This window comes from Bubalus bubalis, chromosome 14, assembly GCF_019923935.1.
Source record: "Bubalus bubalis isolate 160015118507 breed Murrah chromosome 14, NDDB_SH_1, whole genome shotgun sequence".
NCBI classification, from domain to species: domain Eukaryota; kingdom Metazoa; phylum Chordata; class Mammalia; order Artiodactyla; family Bovidae; genus Bubalus; species Bubalus bubalis.
In genome coordinates this window covers 48970164-48994991 of record NC_059170.1, presented here as the reverse complement: position 1 = coordinate 48994991, position 24828 = coordinate 48970164, and the positions used below count along the sequence as shown (strand labels likewise).

General features: G+C 49.4%; 2 long non-coding RNA genes across 2 annotated transcripts; one reads left to right on the top strand and one right to left on the bottom strand.

The window, feature by feature from the left end:
* Nucleotides 1-11187: 11187 nt before the first annotated feature.
* Nucleotides 11188-12522, top strand: LOC123329230. The gene is made up of 2 exons (XR_006544593.2): nt 11188-11612; nt 11883-12522. It is a non-coding gene; the product is annotated as an uncharacterized LOC123329230 (long non-coding RNA).
* A 295-nt stretch (nt 12523-12817) lies between these two features.
* On the bottom strand, nt 12818-23417 carry LOC123329229. The gene is made up of 2 exons (XR_006544592.2): nt 23078-23417; nt 12818-16335 (listed from the first exon to the last, which is right to left on the bottom strand). It is a non-coding gene; the product is annotated as an uncharacterized LOC123329229 (long non-coding RNA).
* Between the last annotated feature and the right edge of the window lie 1411 nt (nt 23418-24828).

Sequence of the window (24828 nt, the reverse complement as noted above, 5' to 3'; positions counted from 1 at the left end):
CGCTGGGCTTGAGCAAGTCTCTCTGTCTCGTCTCCGGGCCTCAGGTTTTGACAGCCACTGCTTTTCCTTCTCTCACTGTCCTACTTGACACAGATACCACCTTGCTGTGTTTTCTGCACTCTTTCAAGGAGCCTTTCTAGAACAAGACTGTGCGTAAACAAATGAACCAGTCTTTGACTGGTCTTCCTTCTGGTAGAACGGAAAGATGAGAGAAGGAGATAAAGAAGAGGTCAGGATGGGGGGCAGGAAGGAAAGGGAGGAGGGGACAGTGGGCTGACTGAGGAGGTTCTTCCTGGAAGGAGCCTCAGGACTTGTCCATTTATGTGTGTTGCCTGGATGTGATGACAGATTCAGACTCTCAGAGCATCTCTTCAGCATCGGCTTCCTGGGGTCTGTCTGGAGAGATTACCAGACACTTGGTAGGAATTTGATCCTTGACCATGAACAATGATGACATGGGCATCAGTGAGTGAAGGACACTCATATCTTCTCATGACCTGTGACCGGCGGATTGTGTCTCAAAGAAGAACCTCTTTCACGACAGACACAGACAAGACTGAGCATCTGAGCACATCAAATTATATAAAGACCCTAGTGATTCCAGCTCCAGCAATGGTCTATGCTCCAGAGCTTCTCTCCTGAAGGTTCCAAGGTCCGGCATAACCCCACAGGTATGTAAGAAGTCAGTAAATACTTGGAAGTCAAAGATGTAGGAAGCAGACAGCTTCATTTGAGACACACAGCACTCTCCTCAAACACCCTCACTGCCACCCCTAGTACATTCTGCAAACTAGCAGTCCTGTTTAGATTCCAGGACTCAGGGGGCAGAACGAGCCGGTCCAGGGGGCACTAAAGCAAGAATGACCCAAAGGCAGCTGTGACTGAAGCAGTTCGGCTGTCAGAGCTGGAGCCAGAAAGGATGCTGGAATGAAGGAAATTTACCCTTGTTAAGCTTCTTGCTACTTTCTCCCAGGCAAGGATGGGAGGACCACCACCAGGATCGTGTGAGTCCACACAGCATGGCTGGGCAGTTGTCCAGAGCAACCTTTGCTTTGACAGGTGAGGCCTCCATGCCAGCTGACTGTCCTTGTAGCAAGCATGACCTTGGCTTCTATACCTATTTCCCGTATCCTACCTGTCACAGGTTGGGGCTGGCCCAGTGCCAATGCAGGAGCCATGGGTTTGATCCCTGGGTCGGGAAGGTCTCCTGGAGTAGGAAATGGCAACCCATTCCAGTATTCTTGCTGGGATAATCCCATGGACAGAGGAGCCTGGTGGTCTACAGTCCATGGTGTTGCAAAGAATCAGATCGACTGAGCGACTGAGCACACACGCAGGTCCGTGCTACTAAGTTTAATCTGAGCTCAGCAGTGCACCAATATATGAGGGGCAAGGGGGAAAAAATCACTTTCCTGCAAATTTCCTTGGGCCATGGCCATCCCATGACGTTCGGAGAAGTTGTTTATACTCTGGTCCTTTGAGCCTCTCAAATCTGACCCCAAATTGAACATAATGCTGAAAGAAACATTTTGGGGCTCTCAGAAAGGGTCAGGAAGGGCAGGGATTCTTGGGGTACATGGGTGCTGCTCTCTCCAGGGAATGCCCTCCCCCAGGGACCCGTGTGGGCACACCCCATTCATGAGCCCTCCCTTTGCTGCCGGTGTCCACTCTGAGATACTCAGGCTGGGACACTCCGGCAGGAACAACAGATTCAGACCCAGGAGAGAAAGCCCAGGGGAGAACTTGGGAAGGAAGAGGGTTGGGGGGAAGTTTCTGAAGTGGCGTGTGTGCTGCCCAACAACTTATCCCAGGCAGCTTCAAGTTGGGGGGCAGTCCCTGGAAACATAAGCCAGGGATGAGGTGTGATGCTGTCGTGATGTGGAGCCCTGGATCTGGACCAGGCTGCTTGGTCATTCCCTGGTCCTGCTGTGTGGCCTTGGGAAAGAAACTTAACTGCTCTGTGCCTCAGTTTCCCCGTTGGTGGAGTAACGACTAATAACAGTCCTACCTCACAGGGTTCCTGTCAGGATCAACACACGTGAATCACTCAGAGAAGTACCAGACACACAAAGGCTCAGAAGACGTAGCCCCAAGAAGACGGGAAGCAGGAAGGACCGTGGGTCGAGCTGAGGCTAGTTTTTCCCATGCAGAGTCCACTTCTTGGGGGAGAGCTACCTCCAGAGCCTGCCGCTGACAGAAACCTCTGGAAAACCTGCGGAGGCTTCAGCGTGACTGTTTATCCAGTGAGAAGTGATCTCTGAGGCAAGTTTTCCTCTAATAAACAGAGCAATTTGTGAGGAGTTTTTGTTCTTGGACAAAAGTACTGTTGTTACACATCCTACAGGGAAGCAGTCTGTAAAGCTCAAGGACTTGGCCTCAAGGTTATTGTTTTATTGAACTACTCTCTGAAATAGATTTTTTTTTTTACAAAAACAAAAAACAACAGTACTTAATAAACCAGTGTGAGCAGTAATAGAACTGCAAATGTAGAGATGGGACGCTCACCCAGTGAAAAGATAGGGTTCTAGTTAAGAGCTGTTCTCTAACTGAGCTGCCTAGGTTTAGTCCTGGCTTTGCCTTAGACCTGCCGTGCGTCCTTGGGCAAACTTCCTAACCTCTCCGGGCCTCTGCCTGTCTCAGATACGAAATGGAGATGATAATGATGTGTTCAGTCACTCAGTTGTGTCAGACTCTTGGTGACCCCATGGACTGTAGCCCACCAGGCTCCTCTGTCCATGGGATTCTCCAGTGAAGAATACTGGAGCGGGTTGCTATTTCCTCCTCCAGGGGATCTTCCTGACCCAGGGATCGAACTTGCATCTCTTAGGTCTCCTGCATTGGCAGGTGGATTCTTTACCACCACACTGCCTGTAAGCTCCTCAGTAATAATGATAGACCTTACACATAGCTTGTGGTGAAACTGGAATAGGCGAGACAGAAATAGGGTAATAGGTAACCTAAGTAATAGCTATACTTAGCATAGTAAACCCTAACTAATTTATCCTAATTATTATGGTAGTAAAACATAACATGCAAAGTAAACAAACATAGGATGTTTTGAAAAGACCAGTGTCCACCCCATTTTCGTACTCTGTATTAGATGAAGTGTCAGGTAAGTTACACTGCAGTAACAAAACCCTCCAAACCTTAGCAGCTTGTGAGACAGAGAGATGGGGGTGGGCTGGGGTTTCTCCCTCGTCCACGATGTCATTGGGTGGGTGGTGTCCTCTCTGGTGGCTGCATTTGTACCAGAGGCAAGTGGACCTGGAGAGCCTGTCACCACCTCTTAAATGCTTCTCCCCAGAGGTGACACATGTCTTCTCTGCTCACATTCACCAGCCAGAACAAGCCCTGACCATGGGGAACTCCTGGGAAGTGGGAAGTGAACCCCATCCCCACCGTGGCTGGAGTAGATGCTGGACAGTAAGTAGGTCTCACACCCAGCCCCAGGGTCCCACAGGCAATGTCGCAGCTCAGCAGGAGAATGAGAGGTGAGGATGCCCTGAGACAGGGGGCTCCAGCTCTACAGGGCATCCTTTCAGACTCTCCCAGTTTCCTGTCCTCCCAGCACTGGTGTGGCTCTGTAAGAATTTTTTTTTAACACTTACTGAAATTAAAAGACGCTCACTCCTTGGAAGGAAAGTTATGACCAACCTAGATAGCATATTCAAAAGCAGAGACATTACTTTGCCAACAAAGGTCCGTCTAGTCAAGGCTGTGGTTTTTCCAGTGGTCGTGTATGGATGTGAGAGTTGGACTGTGAAGAAAGCTGAGTGCTGAAGAATTGATGCTTTTGAACTGTGGTGTTGGAGAAGACTCTTGAGAGTCCCTTGGACTGCTTGGAGATCCAACCAGTCCATTCTGAAGGAGATCAGCCCTGGGTGTTCTTTGGAAGGAATGATGCTAAAGCTGAAACTCCAGTACTTTGGCCACCTCATGCAAAGAGTTGACTCATTGGAAAAGACTCTGATGCTGGGAGGGATTGAGGGCAGGAGGAAAAGGGGACAACAGGAGATGAGATGGCTGGATGGCATCACTGACTCAATGGATGTGAGTCTGAGTGAACTCCGGGAGTTGGTGATGGTCAGGGAGGCCTGGTGTGCTGCGATTCATGGGGTCGCAAAAAGTCGGACTCGACTGAGCGACTGAACTGAACTGAACTGATGCCTGCAAAGTCATAAAAAGGGCTCTCTAAACCTGTCCAGTAAGCACCATGGTTGGTGATATTCTAGAATTCTGGCTCTTTGCTATGATTTTGATGACTAGGTGGTCTTCAGCACTAGAATTCATAGAAGAAAGGCTGAGAACTAGACACCAACCACCTCTCATTTAATATTTAAAGCAAAATGTATACTCTGGTTTTTTGGGCCTCTCAAATCTGACCCCAAATTGAACATAATGCTGAAAGAAATGTTTTGGGGATCTCAGAAAGGATCAGGAAGGGCAGGGGTTCTTGGGGTGCATGGGTGCTGCTATCTCTGGAATGACCTCCCCCAGGGACCCCTGTGGGCACACCCCCTTCATGAGCCCTCCCTTTGCTGCCCATGTCCACTCTGAGATACTCAGGCTGGGAAACTCCTGCAGGAACCACAAATTCCGACCCAGGAAAGAAAGCCCAGGAGAGGCTTTCATGAAAGGCTCTCATGGTAAGGTTTAGATTCACCTGAAAACCTCATTTTTAAATTTTTTACATCATGAAAATGTCAAACATACTCAAAAGCAGAGATCATAATGGAATGGACTCCGTTATACAAAGACTTGGTATCATTTCCTCACTGCCATCTGGATGTAGCTCTAAAAAATATGAACCTTTAAAAAAACAAAAACAAAACATGATTACAGCCCATTACCCTCTTATTCCCATTCTGTGATTACATTCGCTCAACTGTCAAAAATCTGTATTTCAAGCTGACTTGTTATAAGTAGATCCAAATTAGGTCTACAAATAGCTGTTGGTTATTATTTTTATAAAGACTTTTGCTGATTTATTTATTTTGTTTCTTGGATTACTAATGATGTCGTTTATCATGCAACATACGGTACGTTCTATCATCTGAACTTCTCCATAAATTGCTTGGTCAGCCATAATTCTATTATTTGTGAGCTGTTTTCATTTTGTGGGATGGTACTATATGTTTTTTTAACTGAAGTATAGTTGATTTGGGCTTTCCTGGTGGCTCAGATGGTAAAGAATTTGCCTGCAATAAAGAAGACCTGGGTTTGATCCCTGGGTTGGGAAGATCCCCTGGAGAAGGGTATGGCAACCCCACTCCAGTATTCTCACCTGGAGAATCCCATGGACAGAGGAGCCTAGCGGGTTACAGTCTATGGGGTCACAAACAGTTGGACGTGATTGAAGCAACTGAGCACATACACAGCATAGTTGATTTACAATGTTAGTTTCAGGTACAGCATGGTAATTCCCTGCTTTTACAGATTATACTCCATTAAAAGTTATGACAAATCAGATGGTTGTGTCTCTTAGTTCTCTCCATGGTGCGTCCGTCTGCAAGTGCACGGGGCCCTGTTGCCCCTGTTGTGGAGTGGGATGCTTAACCAAGAAGCAGGGTCGGGCTGACAGCCCCAGTGGTCCTTTGTCAGACCCCTCCCCAGCCCTCCATGAGTGGATCATTCATTGGCAAGTGTGGCTTCATCAATCATTTCATTAGAGGCTGCAAAAGACTGTTTTTACAAATTCATGACTTTTTCCCATTCCTTGGATTCTTTCCAGAAGGTGATTTTCCCTCATCAGTGGGGACTATTTTTACCCTCAAATATAGTTCATAAAAAAGGGCTGGATAGCAGCTTAATTCTTTCTTTTCTTAGGGCTCATTTTCAGAGTAAGGATTTGGTGCCCTACTTAATTCCAGTGGTGTCCGAAGGTTGTGTTTATTTGTTCGTTTGGTTGCTTGTTTTTTTTTGGTGGGGATAAGAGTCTCTCTCTTAAGTGATGATGATGATGATGATAATGGATTCATGACTTTTTATGAGCTTCATGTGTTTCAATCAATCGCATTTACTAATTCTCTTTATTCTTTTATTTCTCCATCTTTAGTCACTGGGAGGTGGTTCACTTTGGCTCCTACATCCTTTCACACGACCCATCATCGTCTCTGCTTCCTTTGTTACAACACATCTTGGCTCCTCTTGTCTATTTCCTGACTAGACTTGGAAGTAGTCCCTCCCCCAAAGAGCCCTGCTGCTTCCTAATGGGTCTACTGATTATATTCTACAACACAAAATGCAGGTCTCTTATGTCCATGAGCCTGGGCATGATAGATGTCATCTCTTCCTATACCACCACTCCCCAAAGCCTCCCACATACAACTCAACTTCATTCCAAAGGTCTGGAATAGATGGCACTTCTGTGGGCCCCTCAGAAAGCCTCACTGCATTTCAAATGAGTAAATAATTTTTTTCTTAGTTTTTCCTGATGCAGCTGTGAGTCTGAGAAGTGACAGACACAGTGAGATGTAAACCAACACATAATCTAACCAGGGAGAGATTTGGAGTTACCAGCGAAGGGGACCCTGGAGATCAATGGACTGGTGAGACCAGGGGGAAGGAACCAAGACATGAGGTGGCACCAGCTCTTGCCTGAACATATATCCCTGGGGGACTGCTCCCTTTTTCTTGGAGCATCACCCTCTTGCAAAGAGGGAGCACAGCTTCTAGCAGGACTCCTGGGGAGCCGAGAGGGAGGAAGGGGACCCCTGACTGAGATCAGCTGAATATACCAAACCATCAGTGGAGAATGGGGGCAGGGACAGGTGCCAGAGACAGATCTAGTCAGGCCCACATCCGCCAGGACCCTGTGATGGAAGAGAAGGAGGACACTGCCCTTTAGAAAGACAAATGAGCTGATTCGATGAATGAACAAGGGAATGTCCATGTCAAATTCCCTTGAACTTGAGCAAGGAAAACTTTGTACAAATTATAAACATCAATAAATGAATTGCCAATTGAGTTCCTGAAATACTGGCAACTAGGAATCCATAGCAGAGCCCTTCAGAGACATGGCATGGTCACTCTAGGTGGGTAAGGAGAGAGAAATGTCTTGTTTAACCACCAGGCCCTCCCTTGGAACAGCGGGTTATCTTTCAGAGAAATGCAACATCGATCTCTTCTCCTCGACTTTGCGTAGGGGTGGAAAGAATCTTCCACTCTGCGTCTGGAACTCGTGGAGACAGAGCAGGGGGAACCCATCTAAATTTACGCTCTGGGCTGCGTGCCATCTGCTGAGCCCCGCTGTGCAATTAGCAGACCTCTCCTTTGTAAACTGTGTGGCCTCCTGCACAGCCTGCTTGAGTCTCTGCCATCAAAATAAGTTTTATATGGGCCGTCGCTGCTCAGTGTTCTGCAAGTCATTTCTCTTGCTTAAGACCATACAAGGTTAGGGCTTGTGTCTACTTCGTTTCAACGTTCAGCTAACTGGGTCCTGCACGATTTCACATCCGACTCAAAGGAACCCAGCATCCTGGCATTCCCAGAAGAAATGTGGGGAAATAAAACTCATGGCTGACACGTGGATGAGACTGGTAGGGGGAATCTCTGAGAGTTTGTCCAGGTGGGCTTTGCAAAATCCCATGTTCAGACAAAGCTCCGATATTTTAAACAGACAGGAAGTTGGCAGGGTGCCCCCTGAATGACTCGCTTGTTGATGTCATTTTCTGCCTGCCGTGCCAGTCTGTCTCCTGAGGGCCCAGAAACAAGTCTGAGGAGGCTCTGAGATAAGTCTGGGGGTGTGCTGACTTGTGATCCTGATGCCACTGGGGCCCCCCAAGTCCAGGGAGAAGCAGCACCCTGAAAGCTCTCGGTGGGGAAAGGAGTAGAGCGGATTTTGAGCACTTGGTCCAGGATCTGTTTCTACTACTTGGACTCGTCATCCTCTCCATCCCTTTTGAGATCCCCCCCCACCACCAAAACAACCCACATGTTGAGCAGTGGCCACGATGAGTAGGTTCAGTTCAGTTCAGTCACTCAGGTGTGTCCAACTCTTTGCGACCTCATGGACTGCAGCATGCCAGGCTTCCCTGTCCATCACCAACTCCCAGAGCTTGCTCAAACTCATGTCCATAGAGTCAGTGATGCCATCCAACTATCTCATCCTCTGTTGTCCCCTTCTCCTCCTGAGTAGGTTAATAGTGAATTACTAACACTAGCAATGCTGAAGCTGAAACTCCAGTACTTTGGCCACCTCATGCGAAGAGTTGACTCATTGGAAAAGACCCTGATGCTGGGAGGGATTGGGGGCAGGAGGAGAAGGGGATGACAGAGGATGAGATGGCTGGATGGCATCACTGACTCGATGGACATGAGTTTGGGTGAACTCTGGGAGTTGGTGATGGACAGGGAGGCCTGGTGTGCTGCGATTCATGGGGTCTCAAAGAGTCGGACATGACTGAGCGACTGAACTAAACTGAATTGAAGATAAACATTCAGCTGGTGGAAGGCTCCACTCCTCAACTTATGAGAAGACATGGTAAGAAGCAGTGGAGATACAGACAAACATGGGGGTGGTGAGAAGGAATGAGAGGGTGGGATGTATGGAGAGAGCAACATGGAAACTTATAGATAGCCAATGGATATTTGCTGTATGACTCAGGGAACTCAAACCAAGGCTCTGTAATAACCAAGAGGGGTGGGATGGGGAGGGAGGTTCAAGAGAGAGGGGCCATAGATATACCTATGGCTGATTCATGCTGATGTTTGGCAGAAACCAACACAATTTTGTAAAGCAATTACCCTTCAATTAAAAAATAAGTAAATTCTAAAAAAGAAGCTGAGAAAACTGCTGGAATGCTGATTTCATGGCTGGACTTCTGGACCTTTCTTTTTCTTCAAGCGAGACTGCAACCCAGTTCTATTCACAAAGCTTCCACACAATTCAGGGACCCTTGGGGTAATATGGAAGGAAGCAGAAACAGAGGCTTGTTTCAAACTCCCTTGGAATGTCAGTGGGGTAAGCGTGTGAGGCCCAACATAAACTAAGCTCTTAACAGCCTTGCTTTTTTCCCCCACTGAGCTCGTTTGGGGTCCTCACCTGGCTGGGGCCAGAATTTAAGCACTGCTGCTGCTGCTGCTAAAGTCGCTTCAGTCGTGTCCGACTCTGTGCGACCCCATAGAGGGCAGCCCAACAGGCTCCCCCGTCCCTGGGATTCTGCAGGCAAGAACACTGGAGTGGGTTGCCATTTCCTTCTCCAATGCATGCAAGTGAAGTCGCTCAGTCGTGTCTGACTCGTAGCGACCCCACGAACTGCAGCCTACCAGGCTCCTCCATCCATGGGATTTTCCAGCCAAGAGTATTGGAGTGGGTTGCCATTGCCTTCTTTGAATTTAAGCACTAGTGGCCGCATATCCCTGCTAATGCTTGTTTTCCGCGTGTACGTGAGACTGCCTCCTGCAGGGGGCGCTTGGGAGCCCCAGCCCTGTACACAAGGCCTCCGCAGGGGGGTCGGCACCAGCTACGCAGCATTTTACTCTGATGCCAAAGATCAACCCCGTTTTCTCTGCCCATGCTTTCTCTCTCCTGGTCCTGCTATACACGGGCAGATTTTCTTCCCAGTCTGTACCCCATCTTTCATCTTCCTCCTTCCCTTCGTCTCTCTCTCAGTTCTCGCTCTTTTTTTCCCCTTTCCTGTCTACCTGTGATCTTTTCAGCTTGCAGCATCTTTCTCTCACAACAATCCATGTAGTCAGTCAACTTGCCAAGAGCCTGCTACATGCCAGCCTGTGCTCAGCCCCGGGGAGGGGAGGTGCAGGTGCAAGGCAGAGAGACCCTGGACCTCTAAAATGGACCTGATGGGAGACAGTGGGATAGGTGGGCAACAAGGAAGCTGAGAGGTGGATGTGGTAATCTCAGGAGCTGAAGACAGAAGACAGATTAGAGAAGTGTGACAGAAAGTGACGGAGAGGAAGGGAGCACTCTTAGCCATTTTGGTTAAGGAAGGAAATTTCTGAGAAGGTAACATATACTCTGGACTTGAATACTGAAAAACAGGTGGCTGTGTGATGAGTTGGAAGAAGGAATGGCAAGCGCAAAAGCCCTGAGGCAGCAGGGAGCTGGCATCCCCGAGTCGGGAGGAGACCAGTGCGGCCTCAGCTCAGGGAAACCCTGGGTGCCCAGGTGGGGGGGTAAGTGGGAGAACTGTCATCCGCAGCACAGGGTTTGGTTTGATTCTGGTGGAGTCATGATGATGGTGCTATTTAAGCAGGTAAGTGCTCACAGAATACTCTTGTCTTAGCTTCTGTCTGTGCAGAGGACAGGGGTAGTGGCCAGGAAGCCAGCTAGGAGGCTTTGCTGTAGCCCAGAGATTATAGGGGCTCAGACCTTTACTGGAGCAGAAGAGGGGGGACAAGAGGTCAGATTCAGGATACATTTGGGAATTCAACTGGATATGGCAAAGAGATCAGCAGGCTGGGTTTCTTTTCCTTCCCTTCCCTCTTCAGCAACCTCCTCCACCTTTTTCCAATTGAATGATGACATATATTAAAAGTAGCAGGTTAGAGGTGGGGAGAAATCAAAAGATATGTTTTGGCCACAACCTTAGCGAACCTATACGGCAGCTCAGAGAATCAGACAGGCACCCCCATGGAAGGTGCCTCCTCTGCAGAGCAGCTGGAGCCCACACTGGTGCTCAGAGCTTCGGAGACCAGACATGGGCTGGATGCCCAATGGGGTTTCTTGGCTGGCTGCCTTTGGCAGTGCTCAAGCTGAACAACAATTCATGGTGACCCTAATCTGGCCCATACAACATCTGAGATATCTGTTAGGCGTCTGAATAGAGAGGATAGTTAGATGACTATTGTAGGTCTGAATTTCAGGGAGAAATTGGGACTAGAGAAGTGAATTTAGGAGGCATAATAACACGGTTTTTAAAATCAGGGGATTAAGGCTATGAACGTGGAGAGGAAGCAACGTGGGCTAGGAGGGAAGCCTGGGCCACTCCACGATGCAGCAGTTAGGAGAGAGGAGGAAGATGCAGCAGCTGCTGCTAAGTCGCTCCAGTCGTGTCCAACTCTGTGCGACCCCATAGACGGCAGCCCACCAGGCTCCCCGTCCCTGGGATTCTCCAGGCAAGAACACTGGAGTGGGTTGCCATTTCCTTCTCCAATGCATGAAAGTGAAAAGTGAAAGGGAAGTCGCTCAGTCATGTCCGACTCTTAGTGATCCCGTGGACTACAGCCCATCAGGTTCTTCCGTCCATGGGATTTTCAAGGCAAGAGTACCAGAGTGGGGTGCCATTGCCTTCTCCGAGATGCAGCAGAGAGACCCAGAAAGAGCTGCTGGTGAGACAGGTGAACAATGTGGAAAGTGATGACCCAGATGGCAAATGAAGAGAAGATGTGAAGAGGCAGAGATGGGCTCTGTCAGATGAAGCTGAGCGAGATGAGCAGTGAGGTGGAGGATCTGGTCAGATGGCGACTCAGGGTGCAGAGTGCAGGAAATGGGGCCGAGCCTGACTGCAGTGGGCAGGGCAGAGAGGAGACAGGCAACCCTTTAGAGGAGTTCTGATAATGGGGGAGAAAGAAAAGCAGGAGGTGGGTGGGAGAACAAGGCATAAACCATGATTCCATTTAGCCTCACGAGTACTGATTTGTGAAGATAAAAGGTACAGAGCAGCACACACGGTCTTCTTCTCTGGGGTGTGGGATTTGGGCACGTGTTCACCTTTATTTTCTGTATTTCATTTTTTGAGTTACCTTACACTAAATATGTATTATTTTTATAGTCATATAAAAAGCAAAATGTTATATAATGAAGACAGCTCATTGGGAACTCAACAGTTTCCTGTTTTTTGTCTTTGTCCGTCTTTACCATTTTCCCTCTCCGCCCCCCTCCTCTTTCTGCTCTCTTTCTACTGACTCCCCTACTACCACAGTTGCATAGCTGCATGCCACTTTGCACAGATTACAGCTGTATCACCTGTGGACGGTGGGACCCTACCTGACTGGTATTCTGTACCTGGTACAGTGCCCAGCACCCTTCCAAATTCAGGCAGCCTCAGTCAGCACTTCCTGTTGAGCCATGGATTCAATGATGATAACACAGGTTCTTTCTACTGTTCTGCTGGAGCAGCGAGGCTAACACCACCTGCTGGACCCACTGTGAACGGAGAGCTTATTACACCAAACAGTCAAGGTCAATTTGTTATAGGGTTCACAGAGAACTCTGGATGCCTTGAGGTCTACATTTAGGTCAGCGATTTGCCCTGTGCTTAGCACAGAAGCCACATCGCATACACTCTATGAACACTGGATGTGATGGCTATTTAACACTGTCACATGGTGGTCTTGCAGGTTGTTCAGACAGTGGCTTCCAAGGTTTCTCATCACAAGAAAAAAACTATCTCCCTTTTTATTTTCTGTGTCTATGTGAGATGATGGATGTTTAATAAACTTATTGTGATCATCATTTCATAATATAAGGAAGTCAAATCACTATGCGGGCCACCTGAAATGAATACATGGCTGTACATCAATTTTATCTCAATAAAGCTTAATGTTGAAGGAATAAAAGGATATTGGTGTACAAGTATCCTACCATTTGTGACTCCTAGAATAATCTATGTTCAAAACCATCATACGTGAGACTCTTGCTCCTCGAGGTGTGAGCTGAGGACCAGTAGCATCACCCCACGTGGGAGCTCATTAGGGATGCAGCATCATCTTGGGCACCCCCAAGACCTGCTGAAACAGATGTGCATTTGGACATGATCCCCAGCAATCTGCCTGCTTCACAGGGAAAGCATTTGGTTGCTGGTTTTTAAATCTCTTGGTTTAATGTTCTCTACCTCTTTGGTACTTAATTATAAGACTTTAGAGATTTTGCTGGAGCACAGACTAGAAGAGGTAGCTTTGTGTAAATGCAAACTTCTGCCAGCAAGGGGAGAGTTTGCAGAGCAACTTTTTAAAAATCGAGGATAAAATATCTGTGTTCCCATGATGTGGCTGCTCCTCTATTTCCGCTTTAGCTGTGCTGGTTCCAGCCCCCCGCCCCTCCTCCTGGGATGGTCAGGATTACAGCAAGAAGGCCTCCTCTTGGGGTGAGTGAAGCGAGCTGGCTGTTTACCCTCCGCAGCCTGCACCTGAAGCCAAGCTGGTGGTCTTATGAAGCTGCCCGGCAGTGGCGTGTTTTCCATCTGGGAAGCAGTTCAGAGCCCAGCTCAGCTGCCAGCAACAAGGACGGCTGCAGCTCTTGCCCTGCTTTCTGCTGGCCCACGCTCTCAGAGCCCCATGAAATCGGCCTCCGCCAGCCAGCTCTTCACAGACAGGCGGGGCGGACTCTGCAGGGGTGTCCAGGATTATGATGGAGGGGCCCTGGCAGGGAGGAGTGGAAAACAAGTCCCAATTCCAAGCCCGAGTCTGGGTTGTGAGCCCCTTGCTGCTTTCCAGAAGAGTGCTGATGCAGGCTGCCCTTGGCCAGAGCCAGTCCAGCTTCCGGAGCAAGGCCCAGCTGCTGTCCACTGTGGGGGCACAGGGCGGGGAGTGATTCCCACTCTCCACAGGGAGGAAGGGGCTTCACTTGGTCCATCAGTTGAAGAGCTAGGAAGCAGCTGGCTTCTCCCCCTCCCCTTCTTCCTCCTCCTCCCCCTTTTCCTCCTCCTCCCTCCCCTGTTCCATTCCTCCATCACCACCCCAGCCCTACCTCCTGTCTTTCTCACTATCTTTATTGGGAGCAGGCAGGAGTGAGCTGAGCTGGCCTCTACTTGACTTCGGGTCAGGATGAAGAGTCCAAAAAGACAGCCTCTCTGCCATCTTGATTTTATTGAAGGGACTCCTGCCAGTCCATCTGAAATAGCAGAGATAAACATAATCCCATTTTCACCATGGCCAAGGCCATCGGATAAAGTTGGAATTTGATAAAGAACTAAAATACTATTGGAACAGGGGAAACATTCCTGAAGCAAGTTCTTCTAGCTACTTCCTCACAGAATTAGTCCATGGCTCCAGGTCCGGCCAATATAGATTCGAAGCAAGTTCTTCTAGCTACTTCCTCACAGAATTAGTCCATGGCTCCAGGTCCGGCCAATATAGATTCGTGGGCCGGGCAGCTATCAACTTCAGCTGCTAAAAACGTAGCTTGTTACTCTTCTCTCCCTCACTCATCTGCCGGGAGCATCTTGATAACTGGTAAAAACTGAATTTAAGAGTTCTCTGGAGAGCAAAGCAAAGATGCTATTGCCCCCTGGCAATGCCTCAGCTGCTGAGAATGTGATTCCCATCAGAAGCAAGAGGCAGTCTCTCCATCTGCACTTGCATGGTGTGTTCCACGTGGCCTCTGGGTGGGCGTGGCTGCAGGTGAGGAGGCAGGTGTGCTGGGAGGATGGGGCAGGTGCCGCCCCTTGCTGACAAGTGGTGAGACTGGGCAACTGAGTTGTCCTTTTTAAGTCTCAACTTCTTCAGTAGTAATATGGAAAAAGCGATGCCTGCTATAAAAGTTTGTTGGTTAAATGAGGAAAGATCCACAGAGCACCTACTTCTGTGCCTTGCCCCATCGCCAGTGCCAGTAAATATTCGTTCTTTTTATTGGCACCAGAATTCTTGGTGGAGATGTGGGAGAGGACTGGGGGTATCATGATGACTTTTTTTTAACCTAAATACCTCTATCCCCCTAACTCCCTAACTCCAAGGTATTCAGAGGTCCTCCCCTCCTGCCTTCGCATTCAGGTCCTTGAAAATCATGGCCATGTGCACGAAGTTCCCAGCAGTAGTTCTTTGTCAAAGTGCAAGAGTTCCTTGGAGGAGAAGCAGGCTGAGTCCCCCCCACTGGGGCATAAATGCGCATCTTGGGTGTGTGCTTCCCCCAGAAGAACTTGGCTTCAGAGGAGGACTGAATTGGGGAGGGGAGGGAATGGGGATGGGGGAGGGGTGAGAAGAGGGGAAAAACAGAAATGGGAGAAACACTCAGGTAACAAAACAGTGATATGGGTTCTCTCTCTAATGCCAGATCATTTATTTTGTGGAAGACAAACCTTCTGCTTTTTTTATAGGGGGCTCTTCCTACACTGGCCATTAGAGTTTATACAGATTTTCTAAGAAATCCTGATTTTACAATGAGCCAAATTTTCCCCACATGATGCCATCTTGAAAAAAAAAAAAAGTTTGTCCCCAGATATTCATGAACATTAACTTTCAAAGCTGACATTTCTCTTTCATGGATCACAGACACATTTTAAAAAACAATTTAAAAAGAATCTGCAAATTTTGTTTTCCATCTTAAGATGTATCAAATATTGACGACATTCAAAAAGGAATAAAGAATACTATAATGAGTGTTGCCCTAGCTCCCAACCAGTTTAATTGTATAGAGTTAAAAACAACAAATAAAGCATATTTTCCTAGAATATGTATCAATGAGATAACAATGTGTAAACAGGGAAAGCAAGGGCCTCATGAACAGACTTGGGGAGGGTAGCTACCTTGCATGGGGACATCGAGGAACAGGGTGAGGAGGACTCACTTCTGGAGGGGACTGTGGAGGTCTTAGCCTGCTTAGACAGTGGCATGAACCAAAGTCTGTTATATTCTGCCTTCAAAATTTAAAAGACAAAAAGCCCAAGATGTGCAGTGACAGAAAATTCTAGCTCTCTTCAACATCACAGGTCCAAGAAAGGAAACTGGATTTTGGAGGCGACACACTTCATTCAGAGACTAGGCAGCTCAGACTCAGTTCAGATTTGGGCATCTGGCCCACTAACACAAAACCAGGGAGTGCATAGCGAGGCCTGTTCTATTTAGGTGACTGAGGAATCATTAAACAAATCACACAGAAAGCACAAAATAAAGCCCATGTGAGCAGCACACAAGGACCTTTATATATTACTGACCGTTATCCCTTCTTTTCAAAGGAAAGGCATTTCCATAAAGTGAGTGTTATGTACTGTGCATCTGGTATCAGACCTATTCAAGATCGCCATAAAAAGATTATTTATGACTCAATAGCTATTCTTGTTTACCGCAGATGACATCATCATCCCAACATTGTTACATTACATCAGCATTTTACCCACTTTTATTGCCTTTGCTATGAAGCCTGTGGCTCAGGCAAAAATGCCTTATGAAGACGAGCCCAGAAAATAATAAATAGAATGCAATTCCAGCCTTCCCTGTGCTCGAAGTTTTCTTCCAGCTGGACCACCCGTGGCCCAGCGAGAAGCCCCCCGTCTGTTCTCTTGGGCATCCGTCCCCCTTAGTGGGAGCATTTCTCAAGGAGGTCAGAGTAGCATCTTCCAGGGGTACAGACCCTTGCAGGAGCGGGAAAGCCAGCACCCATTCATCTTCTTCAGTAACACCATCCCAGTTTTGTGGAGGGAGGATGGAATTACTCCTCTCCTGCGAGGTGGATCGGGGGAAATTGTTATTCGTGGCACTATGCCCTCCTCCAGTTAAGAGACAGTCATTTGACACAAGCTAGACCAAACAAACTCCTCAGAACCCAGGAGCACCTCTGGAATTTGAATCACAATCTTCCCTTGTGCAGAGGAGGGAGAAGCAAGGGGCAGAGGTGAAAAGGCAGAAGCCACTGGAGTTCACTTCTTTGAGCGGCACTGCAGTCAGCCTCGGTATCCCCCAGGCACTGGTTCTAGGACCCCCATGGATACCAAACTCTGAGGATGCTCAAGTCCCTCACATAAAATGGTGCAGCATTTACACATAACCTATGCACAGCTTCCCGTAAACTTTAAATCTTCTCTAGATGACTTACAAAACCTAATACAATGTCAGTGCTATGTAAGCAGTTGCCTGATTGCAGCAAATTCAAGTTTTGCTGTCTGGAACTTTCTGGAATTTCCCCCCCAAATATTTTCAATCCACAGTTGATTGAATTTGCAAATGCAGAACTGGCAGAGACTGAGAGCCAACTGTACTTCAGTTAATTGAAATACATTTCTAGTCCCAAGATGGAGTCACTCCTGCCCTGGGTGCCATGACAGCCAATGGAAACTAATCCTTATCCTATAAAAAAGGTCCAGACTTCTGCCCCATTTTGCAGGTCCCTGGATCCTTCCTTGGGAACAGGGACCACTTGTATTTTGAGGTGTTGAGCAGAGTTTGCATGTTACCTACATCATCATTTTTAATTATCTTTAACAGGTTAGACTGGCCCCAAGTTCTAGGTTCCATTCCTCCCTGTGAATTCCCTTTATTGTTAACTAAGCTGGAGTCTTTCCATCCCTGGGTGGAGAAGATCCCCTGGAGGAAAAAATGGTAACCCACTCCAATATTCTTGCCTGGAGAATCCCATGGACAGAGGAGCCTGGCGGGCTACAGTCCATAGGGTTGCAGAGAGTCGGACAAGACTGAGTGACTTAGCATGCAAGCTGGAGTCTCTATTGCTTGTAATCAAAGACTCAAAGCCCAAGCCCTGGGCTGCGCTGTAACTGTGTGGACACCCCAACTCAAGAGGCAAGTACAGTCTGTCCTGAGGAGTCAGTCACAGAGCTGGCAAATGGGGTGTCCCTGACAGGGAGAGCCCAGTGGAAGGAGTTCAGGCTCCTTCACACACACTCTGAGGCGCTCGAGGCCGTGTGTTGTACAGATGATCAATTCAAGCTGCAAACCGAATGCCTACAGGCACCATCACTCCTGAGGCCGGCTGTATCTCCCCTCCTATAGGAAAGAACAACCAGCAGTAACATTGTTCCTAGTTCCATAAAGGACTTGAATTTCGAGGTGAATCCAGGAGTTGTCCTGTAAATTTCCCCATGGTTGCCGTTTTCCGTCCCCCTCTCCCCACACCCTTAAAAACTGACGTCGGCAGCGATTCATTTCCCAGTGGCAGGAAGCGCTGCCTGTCCCCTCATCTCCTGGCAGCTCTAGGAAGTGACAGTGACAAAGAGGAATTGGCCTCCACTCCCCACCCCCAAGGGCTTCCCTGGTGGCTCTGAAAGTAAAGAATCCGCCTGCAATGTAGGAGACATGGGTTCGATCCCTGGGTTGGGAAGATCCCCTAGAGGAGGAAATGACAACCCACTCCAGTGTTCTTGCCTGGAGAATCCCCATGGACAGAGGAGCCTGGCGGGCTACAGTCCATGGGGTCACAAAGACTCGGACACAACTGAGCGACTAAGCACAGCACCTCCCTCTGGCTGCCTTCACAGAAGCCTGGAAGGACCCAAGAAATGAATACTCTCAGAACAAACAAGCGAAGCTGGCTGGGAACTGGGCTTGGCCCACCTGGGAGTCATGTCCTGCCGAGGGCCCGAGCAGGACACTTGGCTAGTCACTATGCAGTACTGTTCTTGTCGCTGAACACTCACTCAAATCAGCAAAGCTCTCTGTGTTAATCCAGACTCCGAGACGGTGTTTTGGTTACTGAAGCTGTCAGACAGACAGGAGGACCCAGGCAGGCCCAGCAGGGCTGGCGGGTCCCTGCTCCATAGGGCCTAGGGCCTCGGCAGGGGCTGATTTGACAGGCTGGGGGCTGGACAGTGGGGGCAGGGGGATGTCTTCTGAGATGGCTTGGTCACGGTCACTCATGTCTGGCACGGGGTAGGGATGGCTGGAGGGCCGAGTTTAGTGGGACTGCAGCCCAGTGGAGGAGCCCTGGGAGGTGGATGGCACTGCCTGCCTTATGTCCTCAGGCAGCTTCCAGGCCTCACTCCCGCTGGGCACTGTGGGTAGAGGCAGCACCAGTGGCCCAGGTTCAATGGGAGGGCGTCAATGAATCGGGAGCCATGTTTAAAGCCACCATTGGCTGGAGAGATGCTGTCCGGAAAGGGTGACAGTGAGGGTCGGTGCTCCGGAGAAGTTAGTGTCGCACCCTGCTCCCTCCTCTGGGCTCCAGATACAGCTCTCAGAACACTCTCTGCTGCCCGTCAGCCTCCAGGGTAAAGTGTCTGGTCTGAGGACTGGAGTACTAGGGCAACACAGCACTCAAGAAGGGGCCTTCCACATCCCCAGGGTTGGGAGGCAGGTAGGGAGCGATGCGGTGACTGGGCCTGGGTGAGGGTGGTCCTTTCTCTCCTTTGTCTCCCTTCCTCACAAAGGGGGTCTGACCTGACTTCACGACATGCCGCTCCAAACTTGGGACTCCATGGTCTCCATCCACCTGCTGAGTCTCCAGCCCCCAGAACCTGCAGTCCCTGGAGCCAACTCTGCAGAGCCTGGGTTTCTTCCCTCCTTTAGGCCCTGAGATCCACGAGCTCACATGCTGATGGGCTGGGGGTACAAGGGTCTGGAAAGGCCTGCATCCAGCAGACCTGGGTGGCCACTCCTGTCTGTGGGACCTGCCAGCCCAGCAGTTCACATGCAGGATGGTGCTTCCACCCACCTGCCACCTGCTGGGCTCAGCAAGTTCACCTAGCACTGGAAAAGGAAGGAAGAAAGGGGTAACTGGGAATGGAAGGGGTAGAACGATGTTGCAATCGGAGCTTAAAAAAAAAAATAAACATCTCTGCACCAAGGAGTGAGATCCCAGCAGGCTGGTGGGGATACAAGGCAAGGGAGTGTCAGTGTCATGTAAGAACCCGGCACAGAACATGCAGGCACACAGGTCAGTGCCCACTCGATCCAGATGGACCCAGGGCCCTGGCCTTTTCCCTCTCAGGCTTCTCTCCCTTCCAGGAAGCACAGTGTGCAGTCACTCCTGTGGGCCATGGGCGTGAGTGTCCCCTTGGCTCTTTGCAACTCCCCTCATAACATGAGTTGGACCCATGGGCCCCAGTGTGCACCAAGAAATGAAAGCACAGCATAGAGCTGAGGCCCAGTGGGAAATTTATGTTGCACAAATAAGGCTTTGTGGGCTGGGCCTAGCTCCCCAGTGCCCAGCCTCAATAACCTCCAAGGTCAAGCACAAGCTCTGGGCTCCTCTGATGTGTGGGCAGCTCTCCACATAGGCTGCTGAGACCCCGTCTCACACCATGCAGGCTGCATACCTGTTTCCTACTTTGCTAGTAATAAACAAGGTACATTGTCTGAGTCTTCATTCTCAGCAGCCCTTGGATCCCGCTTAGCTCTGTGGCTGGTGCAGCTCATCTGTGGATCCTAGCATGGTCCACTCAAGCTGTGAAACCCTCTTAGCCCTTCATACCATGAGCTCATGCTCTCACATCTTTAACTGGCTCAGCCTTAAAGGTCTTGTTGTTAGGTCTTGTCTGTCTTGCAGTTTGTGCCCTATGGTTGCTTGGATGGTCCTGTATCTTCACTGTCTCTGTCTCACTTAACCACTGCTCCATTCTCTCACCACGTGCATTTACAGTACGTTCATGAAGTCGGCATAGCAGTCGTCCCCCTCCCATTATATTGGGTTTGAGCATCTGACTTGTTTGTCTGGTAGGATGTGAGGCAGGGGTGGGGGTGAGGGAATGTGATGTGAGTGTCTGGGGCTTGGCTTGCTCTCTTGTACTCTGGCTCCAGAATGAAATACACAAGAAACTGACCTAAATCCAGCCAAACTGCAGACCCAGAAACAGGAAAAGTAAATGCTTCTAAGCATTGAACTTGGGGACTGTTTGTGATACAGCATGTTCTGTGCAAAAGCTGACCGATACAGAACCCCCTTGGGGGCAAGACCTGCCTCGTAGCTGGTTTTGTTCTTTCTGATTCTGTGACTTCAGTTGATGACCTCTTCTCCCATGATCAGCCCCTTACATCAGCCAGGTCAGCGCCTTCCTCAGTCCCCCCTCCTCAACTCCCTCCCACTCAGTGACCTCAGTCTCCCCTCCTCAACTCCTCCCACTCAGTGAGCTGATGGACCTCAGTCCCCTTGACACCAGGCTATGTAGCACATGATAAACAAGGCCAATGGTTCTACAACACAGATCACAAAACTGATTCAGAACAAAGACACTGTTTACCATCTTTCTCCCCTGATTAGAAACATCCTAATGATGGGCAGAGAGTATACAGATATCCCTCCCAGCAAGGGCCAGTGCTGCTTCTTTAAATTGTGATAAAATATATGACCATGATATTTACCATTTTAGCAATCTTTAAGTGTATAGTTCTGTGGCATGAAGTATATTCACATTCACCATCACCACACCACCGTCCATCTCTAAAACTTTTCATCTTCCCCAACTGAAAGTCTGTTTCCACTAAACATTAACTCTCCATCACCCTCCTCCCCTCATCACCTCAGCCCTTGGAAATCACCGTTCTTTGTCTGTTTCTGGGAATCTGACTGTTGTGGGTACCTCATTATCAGTGGAATCATCATACACGTGTCCTTCCATTTCTGCCTTATTTCACTCAGCCTAATGTCTTCTGGGTTTATCCATGCTGCAGCATGTGTCAGAATTTATTTCCTTTTTAGGGCTGAATAATACTCCACTGTGTGTATATTTCACATTTTGTTTATCCATTCGTCCATCAGTGGATATTTGGGTTGTTTCTACCTTTGGCTGTTGTGAATATTGCTGCGAAGTATATGGTATACCAAAGGCTGGTGCTTCTTAACTAAGGTGTCTGCAGCTGGGGGGTAAACACCAGGACTTGTACTTTAGGGGAGTGCTGAAAGCAGTGCTGGGAAAATAAACCTGACCAGAATGTTTCCCTGAAGCCTTTCTCACTAGGCTCAAGGTGAAGGAGAGAGGGTAAGCAAAGTGCCTCGGCCATCCAACAACTCTCTCCAAAGACACTCTCTAATATCTAACCTCAAACAATGTAAATCCTTGGCTGGGTACAGAGTTCAGGGCTGCAAAATGTCTTCGGACCCCTTCTTTGCAAGTCCTGCACCTGTAGATGTTGCAAATCATCACCATCACTTCCTTTGCTCCCCGTACATGCATCCTGCTCAAACTCATCAGGAAAGTGGAATCGCTTCCTGCCCTGACCCCTCCAGCCTGCCTTGTCCTGTGATGCACTTTGGCCCACTGAACGTGGCAGAAGGGATGCTGTCCCAGTGCTGAGCCTTGCCTTTAGGCCTGGCATCTTGAGGTGGGGCAGGAGTTCAGCAGACTGGTGAGAAGGCCCACTATCCACCTACCATGCTATGAGGAAACTCAAGCTAGCCGTGGGAGAGGCCACGCAGCAGAGCTGAGGAGCCAAACCTCCGGGAAAACCCAGGCCCCCGTCACACGGCGACTGTCAAGCCATCTCGGCCCCTCCCTGCCCCTTCCCTGACAGTTTGGGGATCCCAGCTGGGGCCCTGACCGACAATTAGGGGGTAAAATAAAACAGTCATTTTATTCCTCTGGGTTTTTTTGGTCCAGGTTAGGCCACCGTGGGCACCTATCGGAGGTTCACCCCTCACTCTGCGATGTTGGGAGCTCTGTAATTATGTTTCATCCTCAGCCTTTGGGCGCCTCCGCAGAAATGAGACGAATTGCATTTTAACATCCTGCTTTCAAGACTTTCAGAGAGAATGTAGACGTGATGGTCTATTTTTTTTTTTCTTCTGTTTCTTCACCATATTCAGTTCACTTCAGTTCACTCACTCAGTCCTGTCCGACTCTTTGCAATCCCATGGACTGCAGCTCGCCAGGCCTCCCTGTCCATCACCAACTCCCGGAGTTTACTTAAACTCGTCCATTGAGTCGGTGATGCATATTAATTTTACGTTAAGTCCCCGTGGCTTTCCCCCTGGCAAGCGGGCCAGTAGCAGGAAGAGGCTCAAGCCCCTGAGGTTACAAGGGGGGAGGGGCGGGGGAGGGGCTATGCTCCGCGAACAGTAACGCACTTTCTCCCCACGCTTCATGGGGCGCCGGCAAGACCACCCCTCCACCCCAACCCGGGTGCTGCGGGAGCATCTCCACCTGATACCTGGGCTCCACGCCCCAGAATCCCACTGCTACTGGCGGGAGGGCCTGGGAGAACCCACTCTCTCCCTACTCCCCGTGCGTCATCACTCTCAAGTTTGAGAACCGGTTGCAACCGGGAAAGCGGAGGTGCGGGGCGGCGGGGGGTAGGGGGTGTGTGTGCTGAGGCTGCTGGCAGCGCTGGGCCAGGGTGCGGGGGTGGGGAGATGAGGGGGTGGTAAGGTGGCAGGAGGGAGTGAAGGGGGGTGGGGACACGGAAAGGGGGAAGGGGGTCGACAAGTGCGTAGGGGAGGGGAAGGGTGTGGGTAGGGGTGGAGACCGGGTGACCCGCCTTCTCGCTTCCTCCCAGCCCCACCCGCAGGCCCAGCTCTCACCTTCTGGCTGCTGGAAGGTAACACACAGGGAGTCCGCAGACCCGCATGGAGAGGATGGGCCCAGAAGGGCTGAACTTCTCCTGAAGCATCACCTCGGTCACGTGAGGGTGCAGGTCCCCCCACCTCAGAGTCTGGCTCTAGGATGACTGGGTGCGCTAGGGCCGGAGTGGGGTTGGGCTGGGGAGCTGGGAGGGCGAGGGGCGGCAAGCGCAGACAGACATAAATCAGGGGACAAGAAAACTACTCAGCGTCTGCAGAACCGGGTCAATCCAGCCTGATCCGGCCCATCTGGCCGGGGAGCAAGGGCACAGGGTCCGCTGGGGCAGTGGGAAGACCTCTGCCGCTTGGTTCCGTCTTGGAGCTGGCGGCCGACGCGAGGCTTGGTTACCCTTGAGCATCATCTCTTAGATGTGTTCATCAGGAAGGAGTCTGGAGAAGCGAAGTTTTGACCATCGACGATCTACGGCTTCTCACATTGCAGAGCCCGGGGCAGGAGTGCAGAGACACGCACCATCTGTCTCTACACAAAGGAAATACACCAATAGACCCGATTAACAAACTATTAAATTCGAGAAATACAGATGACACCACCCTTATGGCAGAAAGTGAAGAGGAACTAAAAAGCCTCTTGATTAAAGTGAAAGAAGAGAGTGAAAAAGTTGGCTTAAAGCTCAACATTCAGAAAACTAAGATCATGGCATCTGGTCCCATCACTTCATGGGAAATAGATGGAGAAACAGTGGGAAAAGTGTCAGACTTTATTTTTTGGGGCTCCAAAATCACTGCAGATGGTGATTGCAGCCATGAAATTAAAAGACGCTTACTCCTTGGAAGGAAAGTTATGACCAACCTAGATAGCATATTCAAAAGCAGAGACATTACTTTGCCAAACAAAGGTCCGTCTAGTCAAGGCTATGGTTTTTCCAGTGGTCATGTATGGATGTGAGAGTTGGATTGTGAAGAAAGCTGAGTGCTGAAGAATTGATGCTGTTGAACTGTGGTGTTGAGAAGACTCGTGCGAGTCCCTTGGACTGCAAGGAGATCCAACCAGTCCATTCTAAAGGAGATCAGCCCTGGGTGTTCTTTGGAAGGACTGATGCTAAAGCTGAAACTCCAGTACTTTGGCCACTTGATGCGAAGAGTTGACTCATTGGAAAAGACTCTGACACTGGGAGGGATTGGGGGCAGGAGGAAAAGGGGACAACAGAGGATGAGATGGCTGGATGGCATCACTGACTTGATGGACATGAGTTTGAGTAAACTCCAGGAGTTGGTGATGGACAGGGAGGCCTGGCGTGCTGCGATTCATGGGGTCGCAAAGAGTCAGACACGACTGAGCTACTGAACTGAACTGAAATTCAAGAAAATACATTCTGTCTGACTGATTTGGGAAAAAAAAAAAAACAAAATAACAAAAAAACCCTCATAACCATCTCGAAGGCCAAGGTTCAAATTCAGAATTCTCTCCCCTTTGGAATTGGAGGCTGGAATATGGTGGCCATGACCCTGGGCTTTGTTCTGTTTCCTGCCTCTTGCCAGGGCGTCAGGGTCTTGGTCAGCATTACTTGGCTCTGGCTGTGGAGGTAGGCACAGGGCACTGCCAACTAGGGAAGCCTTCAGCTGCATGGTTTTGATTAAGTTTCCATCGGTATTACCAACATGGCTGATCTCTAGTCTCCAGCCCCTCTTGGAGTCTGGGGCTAACATCTCTGGGGGTTGGAACTGATTTAGTGTGTCCCAAGTCTCCAGTG